General features: G+C 35.2%; 1 long non-coding RNA gene across 1 annotated transcript; it reads right to left on the bottom strand.

The window, feature by feature from the left end:
- Nucleotides 1-1254: 1254 nt before the first annotated feature.
- On the bottom strand, nt 1255-7373 carry LOC122348321. The gene is made up of 3 exons (XR_006251307.1): nt 7143-7373; nt 4263-4339; nt 1255-3540 (listed from the first exon to the last, which is right to left on the bottom strand). It is a non-coding gene; the product is annotated as an uncharacterized LOC122348321 (long non-coding RNA).
- Between the last annotated feature and the right edge of the window lie 2374 nt (nt 7374-9747).

Below are 9747 nucleotides of genomic sequence, written 5' to 3'. Positions count from 1 at the left end.
CTGGGACCACAAGCAGCAGCTCTGTCCACAGCTTACTCAAAACCATTTAATGCCAATATTTTGTTGTAGCTGATTAAAATGCTTTTCAATATCCATGTGCCACATTGTATAATGCATTGGTTCACAGCCTTTTTGAGTTGAGGGCTTGATTTCAACAGCACAAAAATCGAAGTATTTAAGTATTTCTGTAGTACTTATGACTTATGCCAGTGCTGTTTTCTTTTTCAGTAACAGAAAAAGGGATTCTTAGATAATCATTTAGCTTCAATTCATTTTGTGATCCCATAATGCAAAATTGTGACTGAGGTATGTTATTAAAAACAACTTACTGAGGGGGAAAAATGCAAGTTCAGTTTACAGTTTACTTATTTTTTTATATCTAAGTAAATTAATATTATCCTGTGGCCACTTGAAAGTTTGCTGAGGCCCTCTGTTAAGATCCACTGACACTGATAGTTTAGCAGACTGATTTTAGCGGTATGCTAAATTACTAGGCTAACTGCAAAATGAAAACACAAGAAGAGAAACATTTAATATTTAATTTATAGCTTAAATTACACAAAATATTCTACAAATCATGAATTGATTAATAAATCAGAAAGCCTTTTTTAAAGCTTTTTCATGAAGACGTTGCGGTAGTTACGACTGTCCAAAGGCAACAATCACACATTCCTATCAGCTGTTTAGTCTGATAACATGTTCTATCTCGGTCTGTTCAGTGGGAGTTATTTTGATATTGCTTCAAAACTGCCTCACAAATGCAGAAGGAAATCCGCCAGGTCAGAGCACTGGGAAAGTGCGACGTCAACTCGTTCTTACACCAGACCAGTGTTTGGCATAGAAGCACGCTTGCTGTTTGCCAGTGAATGACAGCAACTACAGTAACTGCACAGGTTTGTTTTAAAACTACATAGCATGCATGCTTCCGGGACCGACACACTCCCTATTCGTCACATATTGCCACTTGGTCAAGGACCTTTTAGCGTCACTTTTTGATGCACAGGGTAAGAAACACTTATACTACTGGGAATAATACTGGGAATTTTATCGTCATGATTAAATTAAAATATATATATATATATATATATATATATATATATATATATATATATATATATATATATATATATATATATATATGTCATATGCATATGTGTTGGGGGGTATTTTTTCATTATACACAGCCACAACGGTTTTATTTATATTACATTATTTACATATTTATGAGCACGTAACCCAAACCTTGCCCCTAAACCTACCATTGGTTAACAAAACACAAGTTATCAAAAGCAGATACAACTATCACCATTATTTATTCAAAAAGGATTAATATTCCAAATCTTCCGAATCAAAAGGATTGATTTGTGAGAAGAACAGACGAAGCCTTACGTCAGCCTTGGTTGTGAAATACGATTGGCCCTTGTATGGCCCTTGTATGGCTTGTGTATTTTTTGGAAGGAGATATGAGCGGGGATCATTTTCAGCAGTTAAAACCGCGAGTTCTACTCTCTTCTTTGCATAAAGACATTGCAGCGCTTCAGAAGGACTTGGAATGAAACACGACAACGTAATGCTTTAACGCTGTTTAATATTGTCAGTTTTTATAATAAATACCCGTGACCACACTATATGCCTGTGTTTGTTTTATATTGGTCAGAAATGGCTAGGTTTAGGGTAAAAGTAGGGTTAGGTGATCCAATAAAAGTATAAAATGAATATCAATATTTTTTTTTCCCTTTTTTTTTTACAAATGCATGCAGATCATTAAATTAAGACAAACAATTGAAAACAACGGATGACCTTCACGTGGAAAAATTCCACTAAAGGGGTTCCTAGCGCGTCAAAAAGTGAAGAAAAATCGTTCAGACCAAGCGGCAGTATGTGGGAGTGGGAACGAGTTGCCGGGACAGATGTTCAGTGTTTTGTCTGCTGAGGGCCTGTTGACACATCTGAAGTGTTAAGGACGTGTCATCACTGTGTGTTGCTACCCCAAGTTGTATTACAGATGGAAAGAGTGGGGACAAAATTGGCTTCGAAATGTTTTTTGATCAACATTGTATGTCATTGACTTTCAGAACTTGTACTGAGGTGGAACTCGAGAGGAAATGAGATATAAACAGTATTTTTCCCAAGGTTATTGTGGGCAATTTCCATCAGTCACGACACGTGTATCTCACGTAAATGAGTACACACTATTAAGAAACAAAAATGGGTTAAAGTTCATTTGGTCAAGAACGTTTATGAAATGTCAATTTATCTATTAACAACACACTTTCCAAAATTAACAAACACTGTTACCATCTTGCAGTTTAGTCTCAATGCAAGTCAATAGATCACAGTGCAAGTCAAGCTCACTGGAAGTGAATTAAACTAAACACATAACATCCATTGTACTTGTAAGATACTCTTTCCATCGTAATATTTTAAGAAGAGACAAACACTGTTTCAAGGTAGAACTTACAGACTTATGTTCTTGTTCCAAACCTGAGACGCATTTGACTCAGGAAGCCCCCAGGAGCCAAAACAAACAGCGAGACTGACAGCACGCAGGGTGTTCCCCAAATAACAGAGGTCTCCTCCAAAACCTGTGTGAATGTGCTTCAGAATCGATTTGTCTATACACTCAAAATCTAAAAAGTTAGAAATCTGTAAATTCTTATTAAATGTGAAAACTAAAATGAAAATAGGCCAAGCATGTTACCATCTCCTCAGATTTGAAAGGTTGTGTAATGTAACTGTCTCCTGTAACTGTCCAGCTTTGGTTATGCATTTAGACATAACAGCAAAGAGGCTTTCAAAGTAAACTAATTATAGCACAGAGTAAACTGTACGGTAGTAATTATAGATTTGCTGATTTCCAGATTAAGCGATGGGAAATGAGTGCTTTCTGAAAGAGGCAATTCAATGGTTCATTTGGGGGCACTTCATTTTGTTAATTTAACTAGTTCACTTATACATACGAAACCGATTTTCAACTAACATATTCACTTGCTACGTTCTTGCTCACGGGATCAAATTTAAAGCAATATTTTATTGTTTTTAAGATGTGTTTTCTACGTAGACTTAATAAACCATCAAAAGGTCTGTAAGTCTATAAGTCAAGTTAATACTATGCACTCAAATGCTCATGTTTGATTGCACAAAAAAAGAAACGGAGAACATTTCATTCTGTATACACGCTGATCTTTCCATCTCACCTCTTTTATTTCTTCTCAGAACCAGTTTCCTTTGAGACACTTGAAAGATGGTGGGAATGTATTTACCAAGTCCACCACTAGCATCAGAGGAACAATCAATTTAAAATGATGGGCTTTTCTTAAGAGATTTGAACAAAGCGGTATGGCAATCACTTCTGTTATCAGACATTATATAATCGTCTTCAAACATCAGCAAATGTGATGCGACATCACAGGGATTATTTCCCCATGTGAAAAATCAATGGACATTAAAGGAAAACAAACAGAGAACTGGCTGGAGTCTGGATGTCAGGGACCACAGTGGCGGGTGGACTGGTTCAGATGATATCTTCACCCCTTCAGGCTTAGAGGGACAAACAGAGACACAAAACGGAAAGCAAAGAAAATATATTTTCTGTGCTTATGTAATTCTGAAGTAATTCATTGCATTTCTTCTCACTCTACATGCCGCACCTGCACATGTTTTTGGTTTTTTTTGTCTTTGTCCACTCATATCTATGTTCCTTGGTTTTGTTTAGACCACAAGATAAGGAAGTTATCCTGTCGGTACCACAGAGTAGAGCATCTCTTTGGTCCCTTTTACACCTGGTATGAACACTTCACTTGAGCGAGCACTGCAGCTTCAGATGTATAATGTAGCATTGTGAGGAAACTTAAAAATTAGACTCATCATGTGTTTTACATCTACTCATCTTCGAAGCATCCTAGGAGTATATGACTTACTTCTTTCAGACAAATCCAATCAGAAGTATATTAATAATTGTCCTGGCATTCTCTATCATTGCAGTGGGTGGGTGGTTCACAGTCCAAAACATGTTATATAAAGTGCGCGCAAATGCAAAAAACATCCCTCGCATGGTCCCAAATTCACATGCATAACAAATCCATGCATTTTTGTAAGGTAAACATCCATATCCATTCAAAGGTTTTGTTGTTGTTGTTTACAGTATAATATCCCCATCACTATACTGGTGCCTTATAGGGCCCACACAGAGCATAGGGTGAGCACCCCCTGCTGGCCTCACTAACAATTTTTTCCAGGAGGTCTCCCATCCAGATCCTTACCAGACTCATCCCTGCTTACAGTAGCTTCAGTGGGTAACCAGCCTTGGGCTGAAGGGCGACAGGACATCTTACATAATCTACAAATAGGTAAGACAAATAGGGGAAAGTGTTAGAAAAGTTTATTCCGTTTGAAATATGATTCAAGTGGCAAAAATACATGGGTTTGTTACAGGAGACGTTTATTCAGCCCCCAGAGCTGTTTAAAAGATGTTTTTTTATGGATGCTCATACTTTATTTAACATCTTCCAGAGTGTATACAGCAAACACCTGCTTACACCGATGGAACGGCTTGGAGGGGTCTGGGCGGTTTTTAACTCTGATTGACTTTGTCTGAAAGAGGAAAGTCACATACACCTAGAATGCTTTGAAGATAAGTAAAACACAGCGGCCTTATTTTTATTATTATGTTTGGCTGAACTAACCCTTTAAGCACAAAATTAATTTTCACAATGTAGTAGAGAAATATAGTAGGTTTCAAAGGGCTTTACACAATCCCATATGAGGAAAAAGTGTCTTATTCTTCTTTTTAGAAAATGGCAGATCATTTTACTAGATAAGACCCTTGTACCTCAGTTGTGACTGCGTCGAGCTCTTTGACCCTGTTGGGTCCCACTGAAGTCTACTATATACAATCCTGGAAAGTTTTTTTCAAAAATTTTAATTTCCTTAATGTCTTGGATGACATGCTTCTTTAAAATTTTGTGCACATCCTGCCATTCAATATTCCCTACATTATTCCATTAACATCCACCTTTTTCTTATAGTAAGCTGTGTTTTGAATTTTGAGAAGCACTTCCAGTTTGGGGAAATTACACACAATTGTGCTTCAAATAATCCTAATCTGTACATTGTCCTTCTTCTTCTGTTACAACAATTCAGGAAAAAACTGTACACTCGAATTCACATAATACTTTGTAAAATATTAAGATATCTTTTCAGAATTTTCAAGCTGCTTCTGTCTTATTTAAATATACAATATAACCCATGAATAGTGGGAGACTGGGGACAGATGCAACACTTTTTATAATTCCTTTAGTTTTATTTTATTTATTTTTTTTTTAGGAAAGACAAAATTTGAATACATTAAACACACATCTGTCAGATACCTACCCACATCGCTGTAACATGCATACATATGATAATATATGTACAATTTAAGCTTGAACAGACAAATGTCAAATTTAATAATTAAAAAAAACATTATATAACATCATATTGCAATTTCTTTATTTTATTTGCGAACATACAACATTTAAATTGTAAAATTAGTTAAATTGGCCGTATAAAGACAAAGACTAGTAAAAAAAAACATGTGACAACCACGTTTTGGATAAATAACTTTGACACTTGCTATGCCTATTAGAAGCTAAAAAAAAACCCACTGATTTAAATTAAATGAATGAATAATGCTTCACAAAAAAAAACGTTTAGACATTAGGAGAAATATCCTAAAAAATACTTTTTTATCACACAATTATTATATTTTTTCCCTAAGGGAATGGTCAGATATTGCTGATTTCTTTCAGATTGGTGGAGGGTCTAACTGAGCATGTGCAGTATGATATGTCATCACTGTAGCTCACTCCTAATTGGAGGAACAAGTCATGCTGCAACAGTCCCCAGTCTCCCTTAATTACAGTCTCTCCCTTTCCTCCCCAAATCCTCCCACTTCCCAGTTTGGTTTAAACACAGATGCACTGAAATGTAATTGTTTCCCCTTTTCATTTCTAACATTAACATTGTTTACTGTAATTTTCCTAAAGCAGCTAAATAGCCTACACGCTATATAAAATGACAAAAAACAAAATATAATCACTCAGTGTTTAAATGAAGGCAAGGTGTGTTCGACAATAGACGCAGTGACATTAGTAACACATTTAACACATGCATGCTTGTACGCTTTTATTCATGGTTGAAGGCTGCGATAAGAAGGATAACCTCGTTGTACACGGAAAATGCTTTATTATTGCATTTACTGAGAGAATACAAGGCTTATTCTCTTATTGGCAAAGCACCAAGGGGCACAGGCGAAATGTAGCTGAGTGAACGAGCAAACAAATGTGGACACTAGAGCGCGGCGGGTGCCATCTTCCGGTGGGACGCGATTTTATTTGACACATCGGTTGTGTTTTATCATGAGTGTACTCGATAATCCCCGCTATAGTTTTGTAGACCACATTACATGGATATCCTCTCAAATAGCGCACTATACTATGTGGAACTACTTCAGTATGTGTAGGTCATTACAATATAATTAAAATAATTGCTTTAATATAATAACCTAATAATAATAATAATAATAATAATAAAAATAATACAAAATTAATAATACGCTTTAAAAAAAAAATCTGCTGGTAATATTATGATGTTTGCGCTTAGATTAAAATCAAGGACGGTTTCGGTGGGATTTTTTCTTCATGCGTGGATCAACCGAGACTGATCATATTACCAACTGTAAACACGACCTTTGTGTCAGCACTCTTCTTTCTTTTCTCGAAAGTATTGTTTAAAAAGTAATATTACCCAGAATTTGTAAAGTAAACAAACAGCCGCTTTACAAACACAACACGTGACGCATGTTAGCCTCCGAGCTAGCCAAATCCTCTTTAGTCCTCCATTAGAAGTACGTTTTTATTCCTGGACGGTTATTAAAGACACTATTTAGGCTGTTATTAGACAGTGCTGCTCTGTAAGTAAGTCTGCTTGCAGGGGAACTTTAGCTGACAGATTAATTTCGGTTTTATTTCGTTCTCAGTAAGAGAAAAAAGTAAAAATCACCGTTTAGGAGCGAATCAATAGGGCTGCAAATGTCATCAATGTTTAAAACCTGTGTGTGACTTGAAAAGAAAGCTTGTTAGTTTGAACTGCAAGGCACTCACTTGTTTTTCTCGCTTTTGCAGGAGAGCAGATCTGCGGCCTCACACATGTCCTTTCGGCCAGACAGTTGTTCTCCGCCAGATCAACAGGCTTCCTGGGATTCTGCACTTAATAAAATCAGCCTAAAAAAACAAACAAAAAGCTATTAAATTAGGTACAGTAGGATAAAGAATTTTAGATTATGTTTCTATAGGAAATGATAAGAAACACGATTTCATCTATCGTAATGCATTTAGGAGCGTTTTTTTTATGTTTATTAGAAGAACATTAGCGACATCTACAGTGCAATAGTTTAAATTGCACTTTAATTAATCAGAATTGATATGAATATAATACATAGTAATAACATGCATGTATTATAAACATTGTCTCTCTTCTCACATATCTCAATATATATATATGTGTGTGTGTGTGTGTGTGTGTATATATATATATATATATATATGTGATTATATGTGATTTTATTAAGTGCAGAATCACAGGAAGTACAGAGGGTTCCAGACTGTAGACTGAGTGTAGCCTGTTGATCTGGCATATATATATATATATATATATATATATATATATATATATATATATATATATATATATATATATATATATATATATATATATATGTGTGTGTGTGTGTGTGTGTGTGTTTGTGTATTCACTTCATATGCTAGAGTGAGATCCTTGCATTACTGAAGACTGTGAGAATGAAAATAACACATTTTAACAGTGAAGTAAAACAGTTTACATTAAAACAGTGATGCTGCACAAGTTTCAGCAGATGTGTTCAGGAAACAGAAGCCCTGAAGCATCATCATACCTCATTCAGCAGTTCTGTTTTCAGAGTTCTCTGATTCTTCTTATTGTAACATGTCTAAACTTGTGCAGCATGTTAGTTTTTCTTACAGTAATTTCTGTACAAACCCAATATTAAGTTCCAGTTTATACACAGAAGCAGAAACAAGGAGGGTTTGTTTTTTTCACCAGTTGTTTCACGTTATTATTGCATTTTATTTATTCGTTTGGTCTTGTAGAAAGAAACATGTGTTAGCTGTATGGCTCGAGGCAAAACATATGGTCTTCAATGAGAGCCGCATGAAAACCTCTGGCATAAGAGGGCATCAGAGACGCAACACATCATTTTGAAAATACTGTACTAACTATCAGGTGAATGTGTGAAAAGAAGAAGCATTAAAAGAAAGAAGCTCTATTAAAGTACATTCACATTATACCTAAATACATGTATGGCTTTTGTGCATGGCTTTTGTGTAAGCTTTGTACATAGATAATGCTTACAACAGATCTGTATTTTAATTCTTATAAATCAATAAGTATTCATTATTAACGACCATGAGCTTTTGTACAGTGAATGTTTATGGGTGTCTGACCCTGTTTTCACTTTCAAACTGGAGCAGGTGGGATTGAACACACGGGTGGTCAACAGCTTTAAGAACTGTGTGTAACATCTTTTGTGAAGTGTGTGTAGATTTTGAAAACCTAAATTTTAAATATACAAATTAAATGTTAAGGTTACAATTGTATCTGTCTGGGGGAAAAAAACAAACAGATTTTTAGTTGTGATTTTAGTTGTTTAAAAAAAATAACTTGAACGTAATTTTTTTGCTCTAACCAGAATTAAAAATAATTAGTTTACTCTCTCCACAGAAGAGACTTGGTGTTTTATATAGTACCTTAATTAAGTAGCACAACTGCAAAAAACATTGATGATAATAATAATAATAATAATTCATACATTGATTATAAACAAGTGTTTTTGAGAATCCAAGTAAACATAATTTCAATGATTTTTGAAGAATCATGCGACACTAAAGACTGAAGGGCTGCCGAATTGCAATGTGATATGTGAATAAAAGGCATTTAAAAACAGTAAACAGTTGTTCTAAAATGTTTTAAATTAATTATTGTACAAACAAAATGCAAACAGGTCCACAGCAATTTTAAAATGTTAGCATTTTTAAATATATCTTTGTTTTTTAACAAAAAAAATGCAGCCTTGGTGAACATAAGACACTTATTTCAAAAAAAGTTATCTACCTCAAGCTTTAAGGTAGTGCATCATTTAATTGTAAAATACACCTTCAAGTGTTTGAAGACTTTAAACACAAAAGAGTCTAAAGACATGTTATAGTCTCTTAAAAATGCAAATGCCTGTATTGCTTTGGGCAAGACGACAGAAGGACCTGGCCTTAGGCAGACAAAAATGGAAACCTTAATTACAGACTACTACAACCATCCCACATCTCTGAGGTCTTGTTGCATGCAGTTCCTTGAAAGGAAATGTTTAAACTGACAGACACCAACATCCTCGTGTTTCTTTTAAAGACAAGAATCGTGCAAGTAAAGACAATCACAAACTTACATTTGTAATGAGCAGATATGCTGCTACTGTTTAAAACAGGGTTTGGTGCGCCCTGGTTGGGTTAAAACTTCTGCTGTTACGTGAATGTGTATGACTGAGCTATTACCTATTAACTTGGAATAGACTGCCGTGTGTACACTCATGCCTTGCCAGGGTATTTACTGTTTCCTTTTGACATGCAGACAAAATCCAATGAATTGATGGTATGATATTATACTTCAACAGCCTTCATGCCG

This window comes from Puntigrus tetrazona, chromosome 7 (genome assembly GCF_018831695.1).
Source record: "Puntigrus tetrazona isolate hp1 chromosome 7, ASM1883169v1, whole genome shotgun sequence".
NCBI classification, from domain to species: domain Eukaryota; kingdom Metazoa; phylum Chordata; class Actinopteri; order Cypriniformes; family Cyprinidae; genus Puntigrus; species Puntigrus tetrazona.
This window is presented reverse-complemented; position numbering and strand designations above follow the sequence as displayed.